The 24,877-nt window shown below is 56.7% G+C and overlaps 1 protein-coding gene across 1 annotated transcript in view; it reads left to right on the top strand.

Annotated features, from left to right (window-relative positions):
• The first annotated feature begins 6,926 nt into the window (after positions 1–6,926).
• DAGLA (diacylglycerol lipase alpha) overlaps positions 6,927–24,877 on the top strand; it is a 62,148-nt gene continuing 44,197 nt past the window's right edge. Inside the window, exon 1 of the mRNA XM_060103795.1 lies at positions 6,927–7,000. The gene's annotated coding sequence lies outside the window, so the exon portion shown is untranslated. The remainder of the gene's footprint in view (positions 7,001–24,877) is intronic.

Here is a 24,877-nt window from a genome sequence, read left to right as displayed (position 1 = left end):
CCTGAGGAAGCATCCTGGGAACTGACAGCTAAAGAGTGGGGGAGAGGAGAGCCTTCCCAGCAGAGGGAGCAGCACACGTAAAGGGCACCTCTGAGGAACATCATGGCTGGCTTGCCTGATGTGGCTGGAGGGTGGAGAGAAAAGCCCAGAGTGGCCCAGGATGGGGGTGGACACGTTGGCAAGGCCAGACATGCTGGGTGGTGGAGATCTCAAGAAGAATTTGAGTCTTTTGCCCATCCTACGACCCAGCAATTCGACTCTTAAGCATCTACCTGTATTAGTTTCCTATTGCAGCTGTCATAAATTGCCACAAACTTGGTGGCTTAAAACAAATCTATATCTTAGAGTTCTGAAGGTCAGAGGTCCAGAATGGGTCTCACTGGGCTAAAATCAAGGTGTCGGCCGGGCTGTGTTCGTTCTGGAGGCTCTAGAAAGATGATCCGTTTCCTTGCCTTTTCCGACTCCTTGGCTCATCTTCAAAGCCAGCAATGGCTTGTTGAGTCTGTCTCACGCTGTCATCTCTCTGGTTCTCTCACCTAGCTTCCCTCTCCCAGTTATAAGGACGCTTGTGATTACTCTGAGTCCACCCAGATAAGCCAGGATAATCTCCCATCTCAAGGTCAACTGATTAGCAACCTTAATTCCACCTGAAATCTGAATTCCCCTTTTTCATGTACTCGAACATATTTACAGGTTCTGGGGATTAGGACGTGGACATCACTGGGGGACCATTATTCTGCCTACCATCCAACCTAAGAGAAATAAGTGCAATGTCCACCAAAAGACTTGTACAAGAATGTTCATAGCAGCCTTATTCATTAGCGCCCCAAGCTGGAAAAAGCCATATATCCATCAACAGCAGAATAGACAAACAAATCATCGTATATTTATCTAATGAAATATCACACAGCAATAAAAAGAATGAACTATTGATACACATAATAACGTGGATGAATCTCACAGACATAATGTTGTGCAAAAGAAGCCAGAAACAAAAGAGTATGTCCTCTATGATTCCATTTGTACGAAGTTCAGGAATAGACAAACCTATGGCATAGAAGTCAAATAGTGTTTACTTCTGGGGGGTGGCTATTGACCATTAAGGACACAAAGAACTGGAAATATTCTGTGTCTTTGTCTGGGTCTGGTCACAGGTATATACATATGTAGAAATTCATTATCTGTACACTTTACTGTATACCCAACAAAAATCGGGGTCTGTATTTTAAGAGCGATAAGAAACCAGAGCAGGGTTTTAAGCAGTGACATGATATAATCTGATGTTCATTTATAGAAGGTCACTCTACCTGTTTGGTGCAAAATCAATGAGAAGTAAGAGCAGTTAGGAGACTATGGCAGTGGCCCTGAGGAGACAAGTGTGTCCTGGACTTGGGTGGTACTGGTAGAAATGGACAGAAGTGGGTAGTTGCAAAGATATTTAGGTGGAAAAATCATCTGGACATGATTTAGGACATACTTGGGTAGATGGATGGGTGGATGGTTGGATGGATGGAAAGATAGGTGGATGGATGGATGGGTTGATGGATATGTGGATGAGTAGATGGGTGGGTAGGTGGATGGAGGAGTGAGTGGATGGGTAGGTAAGTGGGCAATGGACAGACTGGGTAGAAGAATGGGTGAGTGGGTGAATGGGTGGGTGGATGGATGGGTGGGTGAAGAGGCAGGTGGGAGAATGAGTTGTTGGGTGAATGGGTGGATGGATGGATGAACACCCTCAAGAGTACTCTCTACTCTTGTTATTATTGTCCAGAAAGTGCAGATGAATCACACTAGTCAGTAAGCACGCAATCTTTCCCCTGAGACATCTGTGTTTACATCCCATAGCTCCCTAGTGCCCCAAGGAGAAAAACTAGTTACTACAATGCTCATTAGGGAGCAGACACTTACAAATGGGCTGGTTTCATGAGGTGCAAGGATCCCCCAATCCTCTGGGCATTACAGTGAAAGTGCTGGTGATGCCCAAGTGAACGGAGGATGAGGTGGGAATGGAAAAACCCCTTGGAAGCCACCAGTCCTCTTTCCCCTCCCTGTCGTCACCACCACCTAGACAACCACCACTCTCACCTCCTCCAGCATCTCCACCATTATCACTCCACCACCACGTAGATTTGTCGAGACCCTGACGGCAAATTATGCTTACTCAGGTAAAAGGTATGGGTTGTAGGCTCCCCTCTGGTGGGAGGGGAGAACTTGCTTCTCATACAGGACCTCAGCACATCCCAGTGGTGGCTGATCTTTTTTTTTTTTTTTTTTTTTTTTTTTTCTTTTTGCGGTATGCGGGCCTCTCACTGTTGTGGCCTCTCCCGTTGCGGAGCACAGGCTCCGGATGCGCAGGCCCAGCGGCCATGGCTCACGGGCCCAGCCGCTCCGCGGCATATGGGATCCTCCCAGACCGGGGCACGAACCCGTATCCCCTGCATCGGCAGGCGGACTCTCAACCACTGCGCCACCAGGGAGGCCCGGTGGCTGATCTTTTAATCCCTGGCTGGTCCAGCCCCTACCTCCAGGCTATTTGCCCCCATGACACATACCTGTACCTCACAGCAGGAGGAACAAGAAGGCAGGAAAGAAGCTGTTTTCAGAGGGAAGGAGGATTGAAATCCTGCCATGAGATAGCCAGGATGATCCCGAGCTGGGTCCAGGTGTCCCAAACCCCAATTCATATGCATTGTCTAGACCTCGCGACTGGCTAATTTCTCTCCCTGTGGGAGTCTGACAGCTCAGCCTCCAGAGCTTTTCTCTTGCCTCCCCAGGCAGGCTGAGTTTGTGCTATGTGGGTAAACAACATTCCCCTTGGTTGTCAGATGCAAACATTTACCTGGTGGTGGGACTGAGTGATTCCTTCCCATCCACCCCATCATGGGTACCAGGATTCTGGGTGACAGCCAGCACTGTACAACACTCAGAGATAGGGGACCCAGCATCTGGGAGTGGGCAATGATCTCACACTGACTACTGGGAAAGTCACATTCACTATTTCACTCAGGGGCCTCCCTGGATTTTTGCATTTGGGAACAAGCCAGGCTAAAGTCGCCATGCACAGAACTATGATTTCATCCATTATCCGATACCCTGCATCCCAGCTAAAATGTAGTCATTGGATCTCCCGTGGCCATAAGCAGATACTATATACTTCAAAACACTGCATGCTTTGAATTCCCCCAGCCTTAAGCCAGTATGCCACATTGGCTTTCCCTCCCTCGGGCTGTGAGGAAAGGCAGTCAGTGGCTGGGACCACGGGGCAATGCAGTCAGGGGGTTGGTACCCAGCTCAGGAATTCTGCAGTTGTCTTTCTGCAGGCAGCTCTAACCTGATGCAATCACTAGCCAAGCCATCCCATCCTGCAGCTGCTGGGAGCTGAGAGTCTGGGGCAGGGCACAGCTGTGTCAGCTGTCGGAGATAGATTACTCTATGAAGCTGGGCCTTGACCCACGTTCCAGTACAGGGGAAATGAGCAAAAGTTATACACCGACCTTGGGGGTGCCAAACATCATCTTGGTTTTGTCTTGCAAGATGTTCAGCTTGCAGAGCGTGGGGCAGACGGAGGAAGGAGGTGAGGAGGAGGCGAGGGGAGCAGATCTGTCTCCAGTCTACTCTGCCTGTCACACGCCCCCCATTACTCTAATAACAAGGCTCAGCATTTAATCAGCCCCTTTGTGGAAGCAGACGACGTCACACTCATTAATTAGTTAATCCACACAGCACCCCTGGGAGGAGGAGCCATGTTATTATCCCCACTGGGACCTAGAGGGAAACTGAGGCCAGAGTGGGAATTTGGCACCAAGCTGAGGGAACACAGCCTGGCAGCTGGACACAGCGGGACCAATCTGTGGCTTGTGGCCCATTCTGGAACCCTCACTCTTGTCTTCCTCCCCTGCTCCTCCACTCTGCTCACAACACTCGTAGCTGTCTCCAAAGACACCTGGTCAAACTCTGTCAGAATGGGGCCTGAGGGCATTCAGAGGGGAGGACAAATGTGATATTGGAGTGGAGGGGGAGCAGCCTGGTGGCTGGACCAGGTAAGGCCCCCAGTGGATGTGTGCTCTAAACCAGACATCTGTTATGGTATGTTTCCTCCAAAGGGTCTGGGAACTAGGGGTGGAGACGGTAATGTGAGTTTCACCGTTGTCAAAATGCCTGCTGTCTGCCTCCTGTTCAGGCAATTCTGAGTTTTGATTGTCTGATGGTCTTAGAACTGAAGGGAGGAATATTTCCACCAGGAGGCGCAATAACGGTTCCACTGAATTGGACACTGGGACCGCCACCTGGCCACTTGGGGATCGTCATCTCACACACACACACACACACACACACACACACACACACACACACACACACACAGGAGGGATATGGGTGGAACGCAGGGTCCCTGTGGAGCACCTCCTACACCATCATGCCCAGTGGTAAAGGCAGATAGAATTCTGCTGTGGTGCTTTACAGCCAAGATCACCAACGGCTCAGGCCCTTAAGGATGGACAGTCAACCAGGAACATGAGATGCAGGCAGGAGGCAAGTGAACCAAGGAATAAAGAATTAGAGGAAGAAAGTCATAAACACCTTTTAAGAGTTTGCAACCGGTTGCAAAAATAAAGACTGCAGCCGCTACCTTGATGGTAACTGGAGTCGGTTATTTCCTTGTTGGTTACTGGAGTTGCTGAAGATTAAATAACTAACCCCTCCCCCTTTTCTTTTTAAACAGCAATGATCACCATTGAAAAGCATTTTTCATACATTGCCTTTTCCCTTCCATCCATATTTATAATAGCAGTGCTTCTCCAACTGTAATGTGCATACAAATCACCAGGGGATCTTTTCAATCTGCTGAGATGTGGGGGCCTGAGATTCTGCATTTCTCACAAGCTCCTCGATGGTGCTAATGCCACCCTTTGAGCAGCGAGAATTCGAAGGACATGTTTGTGGTAGTTAAAGGCACCCTTTAATTCAGTTGTTAGATGCCCAGATGGGATCACCATAAACCTTGAGGAAAAAGAGACATGGACATCACCTTGAAGACCTTGAACTTGGATCTTGATCATGACAGCAAGTCTGGAGGTGGCCGACCAGGGAGTAGTGGAACACAATATTGTTTGGTGAAGGTGACTTTGGATGAATGTGAGGAAGATGTGTGTGTGTGTGTGTGTGTGTGTGTACATGTGTGAATTTGTGTGCACTGGGCAGCTAAGGGGGTAGAATGTAGCTGCTATGATTGACCATGGCCCAAGCTGGACCAACAAGATTCTTTCTTTTGGGAATCTAGAACCTTGAACCAAGGGACATTACATTTGGCAGTTTTGATTCTGATTAATTGCAGTGATCTAGACAGAAGGTCCCCAAACTGCTATGTTACAGTCAGTCCTTAAAGCCTCCCTGATACCCTGCCCTTCCTGAGGCTGTAAGGGTCCAACTCTTTCTTGAATCCCCTGAGGTATCCCAGCCAGTATTTGCCCTCCCCCCCCCCACTTTTCTTTTTTTTTAAATAAGCCGGAGTTTGCCTTCAAAATAACCACGGGTGGGCTTCCCTGGTGGCGCAGGGGTTGAGAGTCCGCCTGCCGATGCAGGGGACATGGGTTCGTGCCCTGGTCCGGGAAGATCTCACATGCCACGGAGCAGCTAGGCCCGTGAACCACGGCCACTGGGCCTACGCGTCCGGAGCCTGTGCTCCGCAACGGGAGAGGCCACAACAGTGAGAGGCCCGCGTACCGCAAAAAAATAATAATAATAAATAACCGCGGGTAATACAGAACTCCTTCCAGAAGTAGGTCCCACCTGCTTCAGCAGAGGGGAAGACTGCCCTGGACTCAGAGTCTCACTTTAAACCCAAAAGTCTGGATAGTTTTCAGGCGGCTACTCCACCGCAGGCCCCCGTACACATAGCTCTTTATACTCCCACTTACACTAAACTGCTGTGTATCACCGTTTTCTTGGGATGACAACAGGGCCCAGAGAACATTTTAGAGGCACTCCCCCTGCTGAAACATGCTACTCCCCTTTTTGCCTCTGAATTCTACTCCACCTTTGAGACCCAGCTGGGTCATCTCAGCCTCCAGACCCAACTTTCTCCCCCACGGCTTGTTTAAGTGCCCCTCGAAGAGCTCCACCCGCCCTCTCTGCTGAGCTCCTACACCACAAGCGCCCTGTACTGTGATGGTCTAGTACCCCCTAGACTGAACTGAAGGGAAGGGCCTGGGTTCTGCTTGTCTTTGTGCTCACTCACTCCCCCGGCTTAGCACAAGGCACGTGGACAGTGCCGCTCAAGGCTAGCTCTCAGGGAAGGTGTGTTAAGTGAATGAATGGATGCGTGTGAAGCAGAATAGGAAGGGCAATTTTCTTTATTTTCCAGGAATTCAAAATTGACCAAGCGCCCTTTTGGATGCCAGGCACGATGCTGGGCCCTGCAGGGGTAGAGGGTGAGGGGAGGACACAGATGATTATGATGTGCTCTGACCGCCCCGCCAAGGAGCGCTCAGCACCCCGAGGAGGTGGAACCCATCTCTCTCTTCCCTCCCCCCAAATGAACCAGTTCTCCAGTGATCCTACATGCTTTTTTGCCTCTCCCACGCTAAAACCGGTCACGCGGGGCCTGAAGGAGGGGGACCCAGGCGGCTCCGTTCCCCGCATGCAGCGCGGCCGGTCCTGCCCCTCCCGGCCGCCCACGAAGCTGCAGCGGCGGCTGGAGTCCTGCGCCCACCGCACCCACGCGTGGAGCCCCGCGAAAGACTCCGCTCACTCCTGCCTCGGCGCCGCTCCCCTCCCTGGCACCAGGGGGCGCTGCCGCCCCGCGGTCGTCGCCATGGTCACCGCTGGCGGCGGAGTGGGGTTTACGTAAAGGACGCAGCGTCCCCCGGGGGGCGGAGGCGGCCTTCGCGCCGGCGCCGGCGCCCTGCGGAAGCGGCGTTAGTGAATTGGGGCCTTGGGGAGCCCAGGATGGAGGTGGCGGTCGCGGTGGCGGCGGCGGGCCGATCCCTGCGGCGGGCTGGAGGTAAGGGGGGCCGCGGGCGCGGCGGGCCGGGCCCCGGACTCGGGCGCGGTGTGAGCGGTGCGGCAGCTGGGCAGTGTCCAGGGCGCGCGGTGTGGCAGGTGTGAGATCCGTGGACCCCTGGCACCAGTGTGGGAATGGTGACACCCGTGGCACGAGCGTGGGCAGCGTGGGTCTGGCACAGGCAGCGTGCTTTTCCCGGCACGGGTGTCAGAAGACTCACCCCCACCTTGGTGCGGTGGTGGCTGCCCAGGTGTGGGGCGGGCACAGCCCTCAGTGCAGATTGGTGATGGGCACAGCACTTGGACTGGTTCTGGAGTGGCGGTGGCCAGCTTGTGGGCGCATGGTGGTGCCCCTGGCAGGGGTGTGAGGAAGTGCTCTCATTAATAAGGTGTCGGATGGTTCTGGCCTTGACATGGTCTGGAGTGATGGCACCCGGGGCTTGAAGAATTCGTGTCCTCAGCATGGCAGGAGTTCCTAGCGTGACTGTGAGAAATGACCCTGGCACAGCGTGGTGCCGGGGCAGCCTGGCCCTGCGAGGGGAGAATCCATGGCCCTCAGACCCTGGTGGATGGGAAGGGTAAATGCCCATCCTCCCACTCTGGTGATGATGAGGGGCATTGCCTCTGGCACTGCGGGCCCACCTTTAATATCTGTTGGGTACACTGGACTGAGGAAGGCAGAAAGCTGAGAGGAGGTTGGTGTCCTTTATAATGGACGTGAAAGAGAGATGCCTGGAGATGCTTCTACCCTGAGGACGCTGATGGTGACCCAGATGGAGACCTGTCCTAACATTGTCCTGGGCTCATGAATTCATTCAGCTTTGGGGAGGAGAGGAGAGGTGGACAGTTCTCAGCTCTGCTCACTCTCCCTGAACATGTGTCCTGAGGAATGTGCAGGGCTGAGAGGTGGGCCACGTTGGTGGGTGGGGGGGAGGTGTGTTGCTCCATCCATCTGGGCCCTGCCTTTTCCGTTGCTCCTGGGTGTCTGGGAGTTGCCTCTCTTCTATGATGCTTGGAAGCCTTTGGGTCCAGAGGATCATTTGGGTGATGTTTGAAAGATGAGTCTGCAGCCACCAGGAGTGTGCTAGGATTGCGTCTGCCCTCACCAGTCCTTTGGGAAGCTCTGGGTGAGGGTCACAGTCAGCGTCGCATGTGTTCTACTTCACAGAGGGGCAATTTACGACCCCCAGAGAAGTCTTAGAATGTGGGGGAATTTGTTAGGTCTTTGTGGATCTCTTGGGGGTAGAAGAATAAATGAGGCTGGGCCTGGAGAAGACCTTTAGGAGTCCAGAAAGACCAAGTTGAGGGTATGGGAGACTAGGGTGGGGGTGGCAGCTCACTTGCCAAAGTGGGTGCTTGGAGATGCTGCTGAGGTTCCTCAAAGCTAGAGTGTTGTCTAGTGCATACGGAGCCAGAAAACTTGAATTCCAGTCTTTCCTGTGTGACCTTGAGCAGGTGACTTTATCTCTCAGAGCCACATCAGAAGGTGGTCGCAGAGGATGAAAGATGGTGCCTGTGGAAACCCTTTGTGAAAGGCTGTCCAAAGGTCAGGGATTATCATCAGGTAAAGAGACCAAGGCAGGAGGCAGAGGAAATGGAGGCATGGAATGTGATTGGGGAGGAAGGCAGCCGGAAAGTCGAGGGCCTGTCATAGGGAATTAGAGGCCCTGAGCGTAAGGGCTCCTGGTGGGGAAAGTGGGATCTGTTGACATTGTGAGTCAGCTGCCGAACAGGAACCAGGCCCCAGGGCTCCCGAGGACTGTCCAAGCATGGCTGCAGCAACTGTAGCATCCTGCATGAGTGGCCAGAGCAAGAGGGAGCCCTTCGCCGGGGCTGCAGACGTGCTCGTGGCCGCACAGGGCTGGGAGGTGTCCTTGGCTGACAGATCTGGGGGTACCTGGCTGGGAGCGAGACTTGGAAGTGTGCACTTTCTCTTGAGAATTTCCTTTGGCTCTGGGTTCAGAGGATGGGGCTGGGGAGCGGCCGCATCAGAGTTTTGGGGGCTGTGGCCTGGAGAAAGCCCAGTGGGTCATAGTCACCAGAAGGATGCAGGGCTGGGTGGTCCTGTGAGCGAGGTTGAGGCTGGTTGGTAGGAGGCTGGGGCCCATGGGGGATGCCCTCAGATACATGGGGCAAGGAGAAGGCGTGATGGGCACCCTCATAGGGGGTCTCTGAGGGCAGACAGGTGTAGCAGGAATTCCCCAGGACCTGGGCCCACTTCTGCCTGAAGGGCCTTCCCAGGTGGAGAAGCTGAGGGTGGCTGCCAGTTGCTTTACTTTCTGCCACTGGGGCCTACTTCCTGATAATGGACTGCAGAGCCTGGATTACATACCCCACGGCTAGAAGGCTTTGCACTGGAAGGCCGGATTCCGTGAACCCAGGCCCGGTTTCTCCAGCATTCCATGTGAGTGTCTGCCTTAGCCAGCAACCCGTTTCACAAGCTTGGTCCCAAGGCAGAAAGTTTTTGTCCTGTGTCCGTGCTGCAGTGTCAAGCCACAAGGGGAGAAAGAGGACACAGCCCCCCAGGCCCCTGCCCCGGGGTTGCCGCCTGGACACTGCCTGGCCCTGCAAGTGCCTCCTCGGCCACTTGTGCCCAGGTCATCCGTGGGGTGTCCGAGGCCTGTCCTACGTGTTCCCTGGGCCCCTTTGGCTGCCTCCCCAGGAGTTGCCAGCACTTCCGCTCCTGCTTGGAAAGCTCTCCTAGTGCAAGTCCATTAAGAGGAAGCCTCAGGCCTCCCTGATGTGAATATTCAGCATTCACATCCCCTCAGCTCACCCTCCACACCTACGCCTGTTTGTTCTGATTTGTGGCTCAGCCTCATGGTTTGGGGATCCAGGAGCCACCCCTTTGCAGCCACCCCTTGCCATCTGCTTGGGATGCTGGGGCTCTGCACAGCAGAGCTGGGTTTCAGGCGGGGCAGATCGGAGACGTCGACAGGAGGAATTGGCCTCTGTTTCCCAAAAGCAGAGCAGGGCTTTCTTCCGAGTCCTCAGGGTTTGAGGCCGCAGGGAGCCCGGCCAGGTCACCACCGCCCCTCATCGTGCTGCACAGCTGCTGGCTTTGAACAGATGCCAGCTGGGGCAGGGGGCTGGTAACACAGGAGTGGCCATCGAGGGCAAGTGACTCTCTGGAGCTGAGATTGTTTTCAACTCTGGTCCTCAGTCCTATTCCTATTTCTTTGTCCATGTTTCTCCAAAAGTTGCTTAACTCAGCTCCTGGCAACCTTTCCTTCCTCAGCCACCTCATAAATCATGGTGCCCGGCAGCTCAGCTTCAGGGGTGCCAGGGAATCGGGCATCTTTGGACAGAGGCTTCCTGGGCCACTGCTGAAGGCCCGGACCCTCCCCGCAGTCCCTCTCGCCGGGACCAGAAAGGGATCCCCCCTTAGGGTTTAATCGCCTGTTGGCCCACGTTCCATCTGAGTTCAGTTTCTCCCTGCAATAGCTTTACATTACACTCTAGTGGACCGGGTGAGTGGCGCTGGGGAAATATCAATGAGCGTGCGGTCAGAGGACGATAAATCTTTTAGAGCCGTGGAGCCCAGGACGTTGTGGGATGTGGTTACATCTCAGCGGGTAGGGCTAAAGACTGTTAATCTTGATTTTCCTTTTTCCTTTCTGATACTGACTTTGGCTGGACTGGATCTCCCTGGGTGGACAGGACACTGGGTGTGTAGGCGAGGAGGATCCAGGAAAGCCCCTTCCCTGTGGGGTCCTCTCGGCGGCTGAGGGGGGTCCAGGGAGGTGATGTGGAGGGGAGTGCTTTGGCCACAGGTGAGGGCGGTGGGCAGGAGTGCCCAAGTCCTCTGCAGGATCACGGTGGAGACGGGCAGGGGTGGGGCCGTTGTCACTGCACGGCTGCCGGGCGATTGCACGTGTGCAAAGCCGCGTGTGCCCGTAAGCAAGCGTTTCTGTGGGAAGTGCGGGCTGAGGGGGTGTGGAGCGCCTGGTGGCGGGGGAGCTTGTGGGCTCCTGTGTCTGGCTGGCCTGGTGTCAGTGGGTGTGTGCAGTGGGGTGTTGCTGGGCCCCACGAAGCAGGAGAGAACAGTGGGAGTCAGGGGGAGGTCTCCTTCCAGCTCCAGGAGGGTGAGTTTAACATCTCCACGTGATTCTTACGGGAGCAACCTTTCTGCTTTCTCAGTATTCCTCAGAAGGATGCCCAGGCTGGGGGTGTGGCTCTCTGACGCCCATATGTACTCACACACGCCTGCTTCCCCCTCCTCCCCAAGCCCACTGGGAAGTCAGCCGGAGACAGTCCGCCCTGGTGACAGAAGAGAGCACTGTAGCCCAGAGGCCTTACGACTTGGGACTCTGAAGTCAGACCCGAGTTTGAATCCTGCTATCTCTTTACACCTCAGTTTTCCCATCTGTAAGATGGGGACAGTGAAACCTCCCACAGGGGTGGTTGTAAGAATCCCATGCCTGACGAGTGGAGAGATCATGATGGAGGCAAGCACACTCGGTTTATGTTTTTGCTCCTGCGGGCAGGATCTTCTCCACAGAAAAGCAGTTACATCATGATCTGCATACATTAGCACTGGGGGAGATGTTATAGGTCCTGTCCCTTTTCTCAATAAAGAGAAATTAGCTCCACCCTACCCTTGGCATGGATGGAATCTGGCCTATCTGTTAATAGAATCACATGCAAGATAATGTTTTGGCCCCTGGGGAATGGTTCCACTCCGACTGAGTTGATAGGTATTTCTTGAGCACCCACCAAGGGTTGGGGTCAGTGAGGGCCATGAAGATGAAGTGGACACACTAGAACCTCTACGGTATTGATTCTGGTGTCCACAATCTATTGAGAAGATATGAGATGGACACAGAGGTCTACGCTGTAACGTCAAGAGGCGGGTGCTACCGGCGGTCAGAGGAGATCAGGGGAGACTTAAGTGGTGGTGACCTTTAACCTGGGCCAGCCAGGTGATTGTAGAGGAAGTGGCAGCAATGGGGGATATGGCTGGGAAAGCGAGGGGCTGACCGTTTGTGGTCTGGCTTGACTATGGGTGCCGGAAACGGAAGTGATGAAAGGTTGAAATCGTGAGTTGGGGCTGGGTCCCCAGGAGCCATGACAGTGAGGCTGAAGGTTTGGCCCGTGAACGTGGGCAGTCACTAAAGTGTTCTGAGCGAGAGTCTGGCAGCCGGTGCTGGCAGGACCGGGGGGGGGGGGGGGGGGGGGCAGGGGTGGGGAGGCCAGCTGGCGTCTTGGGCAGGTGCCGGGTTTTGAGGCTTGAACCGGGGCAGGGGCCGCCCTTGGGAGGGCGGGGAGAGCCCACCCTGACTGATTACGGAGGGGAGGTGGAAGCCCCAAGGTTTGTCACTTTGGTCAGTAGAGGCGGGGCCTGGAATAGGGCCTCTTCCCTGCCTCTGATGCGGCTCCCACACTTGACTTTCAGCTGCTTTGACTCTGATGGGTTCCAGGCCCAGAGTGTGAGTGGGAGGCTGTTGGGGATCCCCTGAAGGAGGCTGTTCTCGTCCCTGAGGACCCACTGAGGGGGTTCCAGTATTCTTAGCACTTATTTCCAGGAGTTTGATCATTTTCTCACCAAATTACCCCTTGAAATTTCTCCTGCCTGAGTTCAGCCCAGGAGGTTACTATTCTAGGAAGTTTCATCAAAACCCTCTGGGCATTTGAGAGCTCTCTGAGCCTGGGGGGGGGGTGGGGGAGGGGAGAGGGGGTGGGGGAGGGGAGGGTGGGGGAGGGGAGAGAGGATAGGGAGGGGGAGGGGGGAGAGAGGGCTTATCTTCACCTGTGTTTTGGGAGCTGCTCCTGAGAACCAGTTCCTCCACCTGGAGATGCTCCTGGCCACAGAGCCTGCAGGCCGGGACCAGGGAGGGTGGGCTGTGCCGTGTAAGGTGAGGCTGGATGCCGCCTCTAATTCATCCCAAAGAGGCCCCTTGTCCTCGCGTCTCCGGGAGCCATTTAATTAATTTATGATTGATGTTCCTGGACTTACTTGAGGTTAATTTATTATTGATGTCTCTTCATTATAGACAATCCACCCTGCACCTCCCAGCACATGGCTGCCCCTGCTGGGCAGGCCTCACGGTGGGGTGAGCTTGGTGGGGCTGCTCCTCTGGCCCCCACCCCCACCCCAGGGACAGCGCCCTGCACTTGGCTTTTGCCAAACCCTCTCAGGTTTGGGGGTCGGGAGGCCTCAGGGCATCTGTCTCCAGGAGCCTTTGCTCAGCCACAAAATAACAGTAATAACAGCAATAGTTTCCATTTTGTGAATTCGGGGAACTCAGCCTGGCACAGCATCCAGTATAGACAGGATCCCATTTACTCCTTGTAACAGGTATCCCTCTACTCCCCCTACCCCTCTACCCCTGTCTTACAGGAGGCTCAGACAGGGTGAGTTACCTGCCCAAGGACACACAGCAAGTAGGTGGGAAGCCAGAGTTTGAATCCAGGACCCCTCCCTCTGCTCTGTGAGCCCTGCCTCCCCTTCAGGCCCACACAGCCCCCCTCTCCCGTGACGCCTTTCTTCCAGCCCCACTGCACTCCAGGACTGTCCTACCTGACGTGACCGGGGGCAGAGCGCCGGCGCCCCTCTGAGCGTGTGTTGTTAAATGTTTGTGGCTTGTTCCCCTCGCTAGTCCAGGTCCTCATTGAAGGCTAACGGTGATGGCAAACAGCACTTAGTGAGTGCACACGCCAGGCACCATGCTAAGCACTTTACACGCGTTAGCTCATTTAATCCCTGTAACCACGCAGAGGCAGGTGGTATTAACCCATTTTATAGGTGAGGTTTAGAAATGTGCTCTAGGCACTCAGCTAATAGAGGGCAGGGCCTCCTGGACTCCAGCGGCCTTGAGATACAGGGTGCTGGTCTCGTTCTTCCTGTAATTCTCATCTCTCTCCATCTCCTCCGGCCTGTATATCAGATATCTGTATATTTATCCAACGCCTCAAACCTTTCGCCTGTCTGGCCTGATGTGTCGGGCGCCATTCTTTGCCATGGGGACCAGGAGTACCCACTCCTGGGATCCCAGGATGGGTGATTTTAGGGAGACAGCAAGGCAGGTGGAGGGTGCTGGGCCTGGATTCTGCCCCTGGCTCTGCTGGGCAACTTCAGATGAGTCACTCAGCCTTTCTGAGCCTCAGTCGCCCCGTTTGTATAAGAGCAACAATGGTACTCTCTCTCCTTCATGGGCTGTCCCCGTGCTCAGAGGTGATGCTGGATGGGAAAGACACTGTACTGATCAAGGGTTAGAATTGCTTTTGTGTGAGATTCAACGCTTCAGGAGCTAGCGTGAAGGCCAGAAATGCTTAAGACGGGGCATACTCCCAGGCCGGGGCATCTGCATCCACCCTCTGAGTTGCCCAGATGGGCTAGTGAATTCCATGGTTCACCAGCTGGAAGGCCTTGCTCAAGGACCCTGTTGAGCCAAGAGCTGGGCAGGAGGTCCCTAGAGTGGGGGCCAGACCGCAGTCTGGTGTCCCGGTTGGCTGACCAGTGCCTGGGCCCTTGGAGGCCGCCCCACGTGCTCTGGGGCCTTGGGTTGTATGGAAGTGCGTGGGGCCCACCTGGGGTTCTGGGCCTCACCACCCCTCTGGCCTCCCACGCGCCTGGGCAGCCTGACCAGGCCGCTTCAGGCAGGGTTTGGTGAGGAAGGAGGATAGTTCACCACGCAGCCGCCGGGACCTCTCCTCACCCCTCAAAATATGCGGAAAGCCTGGTGAAGAGGTGAGCCCTGCGTCTGTTCCGGAAAGCGGTGAGACTGTCAGCCTCTCGATGGCAGGCTTCCCAGGGCGTTGGCTAGAAACCCTCTGCTTTCTCATCAGCTTTACTCCGAGCACGTTTCAGCGCCGAGCTGGGCATGGGGAGCACAGCTTTCAGGGCTCCCCCGGGCCCCGGAGAGGAGGGCAGAGGCCTCAGACTGTGGGTAGGGGCGAGGCCTGCCTGGCATGACTGTTGGAAATCTGTGGCCGGGCTGCAATGAGGTGACAGCTGGTTTCACTTCCCAAGTTTCCACCCTCTGCAGGCGGGGATTACATCAGGCTCCACTTCATCCACGCTCCTGCACTGCCCTGAGACAGCTGCCCGGCTGCAGCTTCAGGCCGGCTGCAGGACCTCCCGGCAGCCCTGGGCCCAGCAGCCGAGGGCACTGTCCTGGCCTTTGCAGTCTCGCTGGATGAGCTACCTCCCAGTTGGCACTGCCCACCTGGCCCGCTCGGGACTGCGGGGTCTCCAAGACGATGCTGCCCTTTCGTTCCTCCCATCACCCACCTCTGATTCATTTTCTTTCTCTTTAACTTCAGTGTAACATAGGCCTGCAAACATGGACTTTAGCATAAAGCTCCATTCGAGTCCACTACTACTTGGGCAAGTCTCTTAACCTCTCAGAGCCTCGGTTTCCTCCTCACCCCTAAAATGGGGGATCTAGTGGAACATGGCACACTGGGCAGCTGTCGGGATCAAATGAGACGCCACCTCTTTGGAAGTTCCACCCAATGCCAAGAGCACCGTCAGTGTTACCCGCTGTCCACTCTTCTGTCCCCCCAGGCAGTGCTAAACTGAGAGGACCCTCCCTTTCCTGAGGCTGCGTCCTGCAGCCAGGCAACCCTTGCACCACCCCTGGCACTTCTCAGAGCTGGCAGGGTCTCACCGTCCCTCTGGCACTGACCCTGTTCCCGCCCCAGCACTCTCTGAGGCTGCCTGTCCTTCTTTGGTCCCTCTCCTAGTTTGGTTTCCTTCCCTTTGGCGCCTCTTCCATCCGGCTGCCTTTTTTTTTTTTTTTGGTCCACCTTTTCCTCCCCTGAGGCCTTTAGGGGAAACCAGGTCTTTCCTTAGACACTCTCTGACGCCCCTGTGCCAAGTGGCAGCCCCCCAGCCCCTCCCGCTCCCCTCGGCTGTGGGAAGATGGCCTGTGGGTGAGCTTGTGCATCCTGAGCATGGCAGTCATGACTTGGCCTCACAGCCAAGAACACTGGCAACCTTGACAAGTCCAGAGTCCCGTCGGGTCCGTTCCAGCCCTGGGAGCCTGTCGGTTGGGGCAGCGACTGGAGAAGGAGGCCAGCCGGCGGGGCCACAAAGCCCCACCTGAGGCTGGAGGTTCCCATCACAGCAACCCCTCCCTGTCCTCCTTGGTTCCAGGGACGTGTGGAAGGAGAAGGCCAGAGTCAACCCCAGTGTCCCGGAGCCAGAAAATCCAGCCACATCTGGAGTCTCTTTCCTCCTGGGAAGCCAAAGAATTTTTCTCAAGAGGTGGTTTCGGCCTCATACCTCTGAGAGAACTTGGTCTTCTGCCGACACCGTCCCCGGGACTGGGGCCAGACTGTGGAGCAGGGAATAGCCCTGCCACTTGTAAACTCCCGTCCACCCGTTCTCAGGGACACTTGTCAAGCAGCTACTGCACGCTTAACTCTGTGCCTGGAGGTGGGAATAAGAAAAGTTACCACCACTTCCTCAGAGAGTTCCCAGGTCAAGGACTGACACATAGACAGATGTAACAACAGCAACAACAGCAAAGCGAGTCCTCTCTGCCAGGCACCTTCCTAAGTGCTCTATGTGCGGTAACTCATTTAACGCGAAGGCTTGAGACCGCTCTCGTGCGGTGGGCGCTCACCGTGCTCTGTGCTGGGGCACTGCCCTGGGAGGGAGGCGCGTGTGTTTGACAGCTGAGGGACAGGTTGAGGATCTCAGCTTCCTTGGAGAACTGAAGGGACCTGCTAGAGGCCGTGTACCTGCAGCCGGCCGGCTGGGCCTCGGACCCCCGTTTGTCTGGCCCCTGTTCTCGGGGTGTTCCTTCTTGCTCCCCCATCTCGCATCAGGTTCGGGGGCCCTGTGAACCACAGGGAGGACAGACAGGTTCCTACAAGAGGAAGACCCCCTATGGCCACCCTGGTGCCGAGAGGACGAGCCTGCCCACTCCTTCGCTGTTGCCCATGTGTGGGCCCGTCTGTGGCTCAGGCCCTGCACCTCGCCGCCCTGGCAGGCAGCACAGGAGGCTTCCTCTCACCCCCATGCCCCCTGCCAGTGGTGCTGAGCTGCTGAAGATCGTTCTCCTTGCTGCCTGCCCGCTCGACCGTGCAGTTTAATAAACAGCTAACAGAGGGCCCCCGTGCTCTGGGGCCGCCTTCTCCATTTCTTGGCCCCTTCAGAGAGCCTGACCCCACCCCACCCCAGGTGAACCCCATTCAGCAGGCTTCCGGCAGCGGTAACGAAGCTGGGCGCCCAGCCCACCACCTGCTCAGTACTTTATAAAAGTTTAACCTTAATGGTGTAATGAACTCCCATCATAAAGCAGCTGGAGCAGTGCATCCTGGGATGTATAAATTATAGGAGCCCTCTGAAGTTGTCATTGGAAATGGCAGCAAATGGAAGGTTGAAACGGGCCGGCCTCGTTGGGCTGAGCACAGCTATTCTCTGCTGCCTTTCAAAAGGCCCACTGAGCTGAGTCTGGCTGTGAAGAAAGAATGTCCTCAGACCAAACTGAACTCCTGGTTGCTCCGCCCCAGTTCCCACTTCCTGCCCCCGACTGTGTCCGCAGAGCCTGCCGGCTTAGGAGGCGGAACCCCTACCCCGGCCTGGGCCACAGAGCGAGTGGGCCGGGAGGGAAGAACACAGGTGTGGACGCAGCAGACAGGGAGGACCCCAGCCCGCCGTTTCCCGGGGAGCAGTTGGTCTGACTCCCCCCGTCTCCGAGGTCTCATCTGTAAAGTGCAGAGTCGGAGGCCACCTCTCACAGTGGTTGTGGGGCTTGAACAGGAATCCGCAGGGGGTGTTGTGTTTTGGGGTGAGGGGCTCTGGAGCTGGACCTTACGGCTTCTGGTTGTAGCTCCTGCTGGCGGCACTTGAGAGACCTTAACCAAGTCATTTAACCTCGCAGCTGCAGAATCTCAGCTGGAAAATCAGGGGAATAATTGACCTGCATCTGAGGAGTGTTAGGAGGATGGGGTTAAGGTCTCAGCAAAGTGCTGCTTTAGGGACTTCCCTGGCGGTCCAGTGGTTAGGACTCCGAGCTTCCACTTCAGGGGGCATGGGTTCAATCCCTGGTCAGGGAACTAAGATCCTGCAAGCCTCGAGGCGCTGCCAAAAAAAAATAAAAAATTTAAAAGTGCTGCTTTAGGGCTTCCCTGGTGGCGCAGTGGTTGAGAGTCCACCTGCCAATGCAGGGGACACAGGTTCGTGCCCGGTCCGGGAAGATCCCACATGCCGCAGAGCGGCTGGGCCCGTGAGCCATGGCCGCTGAGCCTGCGCGTCCGGAGCCTGTGCTCTGCAACGGGAGAGGCCACAGCAGTGAGAGGCCCACGTACCGCAAAAAAAAAGAAAAAAAATGTGCTGCTTTAATGGGCACACAGATCCCCAGGGAGCTTGCCCATGCAGATTCCCGTTGAGGCTGGATGGGACCCCAGATCTGCTCCTCAGGATGTGGCTCACGGAGCACACCTTGAGCGGCCAGGGCACAGTGTTCGACCCATAGGAAGTGCTTACTAAGTGCCAGCTGTGATTGCCCCTCCAGACACAGTGCCCGTCGCCGGCACCCGCACGTGGTACCCACACGGGTTTGGTTGAGCGCTCCTGAGTGTGGCCCATGGGCCAGCAGCAGCACCTGGAAACAGGTTAGAAAAGCAGAATCTCAGGGCGCCCCTCCCTCCCTCCCCGGAATCAGCATCTCTGGAGTGGGGCCCAGGACTCTGCAGTTTAACCAGCTCCAAGGTGCTGCCTCTGCTCGCTCAGGTAGGAGGAGCACTGCTGGGCTTCATCCTCGAGAGCAGGGCTTCTCTGAGTGCAGGGAGGTTCAGAATCTCCCGGGTTGGCCATGATGGGGCTTGCTCAGCCATAGGCTCCTGGGCCCTACCTTGGACCAACTGCTTCAGAATGTCTGGTAGGGCCTGGAAACCTGCATTTCCCATCTCCTCCCTGCCGATTCAAGTTTGAGAGTCACTGGAAATCACTCACCGTCTGAGAGCTGTGGAGAAGGGCAGGACCCCCATCCTACCCGCCTCCCCACATTCTGCACAAGGCCCCACCTCTGCCGGGGGAGAATGAACCCTAGAGAGAGCGGGGAGCCCCGGGCTCCAGCACCACCCCGTGGGGGCCTGGAGCCGCTCATCCTGGGGCCCAGCTGTGGGGCTTTTCTCACAGCGAGAAGAGGGAAACAGCCTAAGGGCCACCGGTAGGGAACTAGTTGAATAAACTCACATACTCCATGTGCATGGACTGCTCCACAATAATGAGGGAAGGTAGGGCTGGAAAAATGTTAAATGAAGAGAAATGTTCACCTTCTCTAGCTCAGTGAAAAAAAGCGGTAGGTACGGAATGATCCCATATTTGAACAAGGAAAAAAAAACTAGACAGATGTTAATAGTTAATAATTTTCCTAGAGGGGTCATGGATGATTTCTATTTTCTTTCGCTTTCTCTCTCTCTTTTTGGTTTCTGTTTTCTGTGGAGAACATGTACTTTGTGATAAGAAGGAAGAAGGAGGCATAGATAAGCATGTCTAGTCCAGGGTCCTCAGGACACAGGTGCCAGTGGCAGCCCCAGACTCCCAGGACAGTGTTTCTCTTGCTCGATCGACCTACCCGCTGGGGTATCCTTCACCTTGGTCCCTCTTCTCCAGGCTGTGCCCAGTGTTCCACAGTCCTTCCTGCTGTTTCTCCCACTTTTTCACTTCCTCTCTGCTTTGAGTCTTCCCTGGTGATGGGGGGGGGCACATCCTCCTCTTTACACAAGAGGAACGAGTGGGGAGGGGAGAGCCGAGGGATGGGAGGCCCCCCGGCTTGCAAGCCTCGGGGGCAGAGTTCAGTTTTTATCAGGGCATCACCTAGGAGCCTAAGCCTAAGTTCCAGAATCTAGGCACATAGCATGTGCTTGAGAAGTAATGGTTGAATGAATGAGGCTTGGAATGCAGCCAACAAGAGGACAAGGACCCATAGCTGTGTGACCTTGGGCACATCAGCGCACCTCTCTGGGCTTAAGAGTCTTCGTCGCTAAGAGTCAGGGGGTCTTGAACTCTGATTTCCCCAGGCCCTTCCAGCTCTCATCTCTGGTGAGTCACATACCTTCCCACTCCTGCTCCTTTGCCTGATTTTCTAAGCAATTTGTGTTGTCCAGGAAGACCCCACCTGTCCGTTCCAGCTGCCCAGTAAGGGTGTGTGCAAAAGCAGCTGCTCAGGGCAGGACCCTCAAGGCAAGAGGCAAAGGGAGGAGCAGGAAGAAGGGAGACCCATGGTGCTGAGAAAGCCACCAATAGTAGAGGGCTTGAGGGCATTTGAGCGTTCCTGGATCTGATATAGTGGCCTCCCACAAACCCTTCGTTGCCTGTGTGTCATTTTTTCACCTTCTCCTGACCAAAGCTGCCTTTATCCCAGTGCCTCTTGCCTGGCTTTGCAGCTGAGACCCAGTTTCCATCAGGCCCCAGCAGCCCCGAGTGGGGCCCTTTGAGCTGCTGTTTTCCAGTGAGTGGCTCAGTGGAGAGAAGGGGTGGGAGAAATCCATTCAAGCCATTTGTTTTAAAGACATTTCAGTAAACTCATGGGATTTGTGGTTACATCTTTTCAGTGTTCTTTCAAAGAAATGGGTGGGTTTCTGGGTCTCTCCAACCACCAACTCCCCTGCCTGGCAGCAACCTAGAGGCAGGAGTTGGGAGCTAACGGCTGTGCTCAGCACAGAGCGCTTCCAGGGCAGAGGAGCTGTGCTGGCTGGGGCCCAGCCCCTGCACAAGGTGCACTGGCTCCCGGGGGTTCTGGGAGGCTTCTGTGTGCGGGGTGGGGGGGGGGCAGGGGGAGGCGGCGGAAGGAGTGAGCCTGGTTTCCCCCCTCTTTCTGCCTGGTGGTGAACTCCTGCTCAGCTGTGAGCACCCTCCTGGAAGCCGCCTCTGTCTGCCTTGGGCTAAGCAGCTGACCTTGCTGTGGGGTCCCTGGCATCAGAGCCTTGTACTCACTGACCTGCGTGTGGATTTCCTCCTCATTCTGCACTGTGAGTGCCTCAAGGTTGGGGCTTGTCATCTTCGCATTCATAGCCCCAGAGACTCCTTTTTTTGTTTTTGTTTTATTAATTTTATTTTTGGCTGTGTTGGGTCTTCGTTGCTGCGCACGGGCTTTCTCTAGTTGCCGTGAGCAGGGGCTACTCTTCGTTGTGGTGTGTGGGCTTCTCATTGCGGTGTCTTCTCTTGTTGTGGAGCATGGGCTCTAGGCGCACGGGCTTCAGTAGTTGTGGCACGTGGGCTCAGTAGTTGTGGCTCGCAGGCTCTAGAGCGCAGGCTCAGTAATTGTGGCACACCGGCTTAGTTGCTCTGCGGCGTGTGGGATCTTCCTGGACCAGGGCTCGAATCCGTGTCCCCTGCATTGGCAGGCAGATTCTTAACCACTGCGCCACCAGGGAAGTCCCCAGAGGCTCCTTCTTGAGATCCCTTGAGCTGCTTCCCCACCCTGGTCTTGGAGCCCACCTGAGGCAGTGGGTGGGGCGGACTCAGAACATCACCCTCCCCTTACCTATGCCCAGAAGGTGGTCCTACCTGGGCAGGTGTCAGGCTGGAAGGGATGGGAGTAATGGAGTAGGTGGCATTCAACAGTGAGGCACCGGCCCGGCAGGACCTTGCCCACCAGGCCCCCTGCACACTCAGGCAGCCGGAAGCAGTGAGGTGGCCGCTAACGCCAATCGCCAACTGCCAACCGGTCTGGCGGGTTTGTGGGGACCTGGCCGGGTTTCTTGAGGGATGGGATGTCCTTCTGGGAGCAGGCTTTGTGCCTGTCCTTTCTGTCTTTACCCTTTCAGGCTTCTCCTCTCCTGGCCTTGCTCTCCTCTTTGCCCCGCCTCCCTCCTCTTGGGCAGAGCCTTGACCCTGCCCTTTCTGGGGTTCAGGGCAGCCTTTAGTGGAGGTGCCCAGGCAGGAGACTAGCCAGGGCCCCACAGGAACGAGGTGGGCCCGTGAAGGCCTAGAGGCATTGAGACCCTGGGAGGCAGGATGCCCAGTGGCTGGGGAGATGACAGGCACGGGGCTGGAGCTGGCAGAGGCCTTGGCGACCATGCTCCCACCCCCTTCCCCACTGCTGCGTCAAGCATCAAGGGACCAGAGCCCCGAAGAGGCCACAGGGCAAGGCCCAGGGCCTGAGCCCTCACTTGTAGGGCTCCTCTGAGCCCTGACTCCTCCCTGCCCCGCAGCCAGGCTCCCCTCTCAGGGAGCAGGAAATGGGGGCGTTCTCTCGCCCTCTGCCGGGAGGGGCTGGGCACCCCGCTCCGTAGGTGTCAGCGGCACTGTCACCCAGCGGTGGGTGCGGGTGCCGGGATTTCCCTGGCTGACTCACTCACCCCGGCCTGGCTGTGCCTCAGCCCAGGCGGGAGCTGTTCGTGAAGGTGTCTGGGTAGCGAGAGCGGCTCATACAAAGGGAGTCCCGGGAACCGGGGGAGTGGGGGCCGGGGGGAGGGGGGGCAGTGCCCTCCACGGAGCCCTCAGGCCTCCCTCCTGCCCCACGGCACGCTCCCCGCCCCTCCCCGCCTAACCCCACACCTCCACCATGCACAGTGACCCCACTTCCCAACATGGGAGGAGCCGTGAGGCATCGAGGGTCCTGAGCCCAAAGAGCGGGCCTGGCTGCTCCCTGCCTCCCTGAAAGATTCCCCCAAGGGTGATGAAACGCCTTCCCTCCAAAGAACAGAGAAGCCATTGATTCCCTTGATCCCCAGGCATTTCACAGACAGGGCGGCCCCATGGGGGTGCTGAGAGGCAGGAAGTGGGGCCGGCACAGTGACCCAGCCCAGGGGCCAAGCACCCTTGGAGAAAGGGTGAAAATTGTCGGCTCCCCTCCAGAAGAATTCACACAGGGCTGTGCGCAATTTCCGGGCCCACAGATGCCCCGGAGCACAGCTTCAGGCCCTTCGGGCTGCCAGCGGCCTGTGCCGCCCTCCGGAGAGCAGGCCGCGGGACCAAGGTGTCGCAGTTACGGTGTGTGGGGGCCTGGGGAGGACCGAGCAGACAGAATGTGGAGCGCACGGCTGGAGAGCGGGCCTGTGGGGGCGGCAGCAGCAGGGCCGCGTGGGGCACGCTGGGCTGCGAGTGGGATGGGATGCGCAGTTCTGCGTGATTGCCCCAGAGCTCCTGCCTTCCACTTGCCAAAGCGAGGGGGAGTCGCCCCCTGACCTCTCCAGGCTGGAATGGCAAGGGCCGGCAGCCCCCCACTGCCCTGGGGGCCAGGCTGCCAGGGCTGAGGTCCCTGGGCGACATTCAGGACCCTGGCACAGTTCAGTCTAGGTGGGCAGGCTTCTCAGCCCCCTACCCACCCTCCTGGTCTGGTGAGAGATGCAGCGGTTTTTGTTGGCTGGGTGCCGGCAGGGAGCTCCAGTGTCTCTGATGAGCGGGCTGCCTAGCCCCCTGGCCAGCATGTCCAGCCTTGTTGGCCACACTAATCCCTCTGTGAGCGGGCTCAGGGCAGGGTGGCCCGGGGAACTAATGGGGTTCGCGGGCCCAGCCTCCGGAGCAGTGAGGCTGTAGGCACAACCACGAGGGCAGGGCTCTCCCTCCCCGGCTCTCAGCTCAGCCCCCTGCTTCGGTCGGGCACGGAGGCTGCTTCTCAGCAGCCTGAGCAGACAGGGCATGAGGGAGGCCTGGCCCGAACTGGGATGGGCCCTCAAGACAAGGCCAGCACACCTCAGCCCTCCAAGGGCACCCTTCTTTAAAGGCCAGAGGACAGCCTTGCACAGGAGCCTGCGGAGGCCCTGGGAGCTGGGTTGCAGGCCAGGGGTCATGTTCTGCCCCCGACCTGCTGCTGACCTTGGTGTGGCCTGGGGCAGGTCTCTGCATCCTTAGCCCTCACTTTCCTCCCTGAAATGAGCATGTGTGACTCAGTGGCCCAGAAGGTTCCTTCCCACCCAGATGTTCTCCTGTTGTTCACTGAGCCCCCAGCTTAGAGACTGAGGGAGGGCCCGAGGACCTTCTCCTGATGGGCCTAGGTGGCCAGGTGCCCCCGCACCGCGGAGCAGGGCAAAGGTCCTCTCTTGGACTCTCCATGTCTCCTCCCTCCTCCCTGGGGTGATGGGCTAAAGTGAGATAATGGCCACAAGCTCCCAGTACAAGACCTCTGGCAGGTCACTGGGCTCTCGCTAAGTAGTAATTGGTATTGTCACTCTTATTATCATTATGATTGAGATGCTTTATTGTGGTGGAGTTGGCTCCCCAGAGCCTGCAGGGGGCTCCCTGGAGGGGGTGGTGTGGCCCATGCCCTGGGCTGGCATCCAGGCCCCCAGTCTGCTTGAGAAGCAGGAGGTCAGACGGGGGCAGCTGGAGGGTCTGGGCAGGCGGGAGGGGGCCTGGCCCCTTTCAGGCTTGGCTGAGCCACCGGCTCCCATCTGCAGAGGGGCGGCCCGCCCTCCGCGAGTTGGCTGGGAGACCTCAGAGCTGAGGAGTGCGTGTTCTCCAAACATCTTGTTCACAGCAGATGGCAGCCACAACTCCCTTTCTCCCTGCAGTTCCGGCTGCACTTCCCTTCCCTGTGCTCACCCTCCTGTTAACTTTGCTTTCTGCTTTTGGAGATGGAGAGGCAGCCTGCAGCCCCCGAAGCCGCCTCTGACTGTGGTGAAGCTTGGTGCTCAGAGCGTGGACAGTGTCCAAGGGAGGGGAAACCTCGAGCCCCCATCTGCTATGTCAGGGAAGCTGTCTTGCCCAGGTTCCCACACTCTGTCTTAAATCTCTTTGGCCAAACAGGCCAACAGCGTGACTTTTCTTGTGCAGCTGCTAGGCACCAGCCACTGTCTGGGTGCCACAGACACAGGCAGAAGGTGCAGCCCCGCCCTCTAGGAGCTCCCAGCCTGGTGGGGAACCAGGGTACCTGGGGCAGGAATGGAGGGGCGCCGATCAGGTCTGCCTCGGGGTTGGCAGGCTTCTGTGGGCTTCACCGAGGAGGGGGTGTTTAGGCTAAGCCCTGGTGGGCTG

Source organism: Mesoplodon densirostris, chromosome 7, assembly GCF_025265405.1.
Source record: "Mesoplodon densirostris isolate mMesDen1 chromosome 7, mMesDen1 primary haplotype, whole genome shotgun sequence".
Taxonomy (NCBI): Eukaryota; Metazoa; Chordata; class Mammalia; order Artiodactyla; family Ziphiidae; genus Mesoplodon; species Mesoplodon densirostris.
Note: the sequence above shows the minus strand (reverse complement) of the source record. Positions and strands in the feature narration are given on the sequence as shown.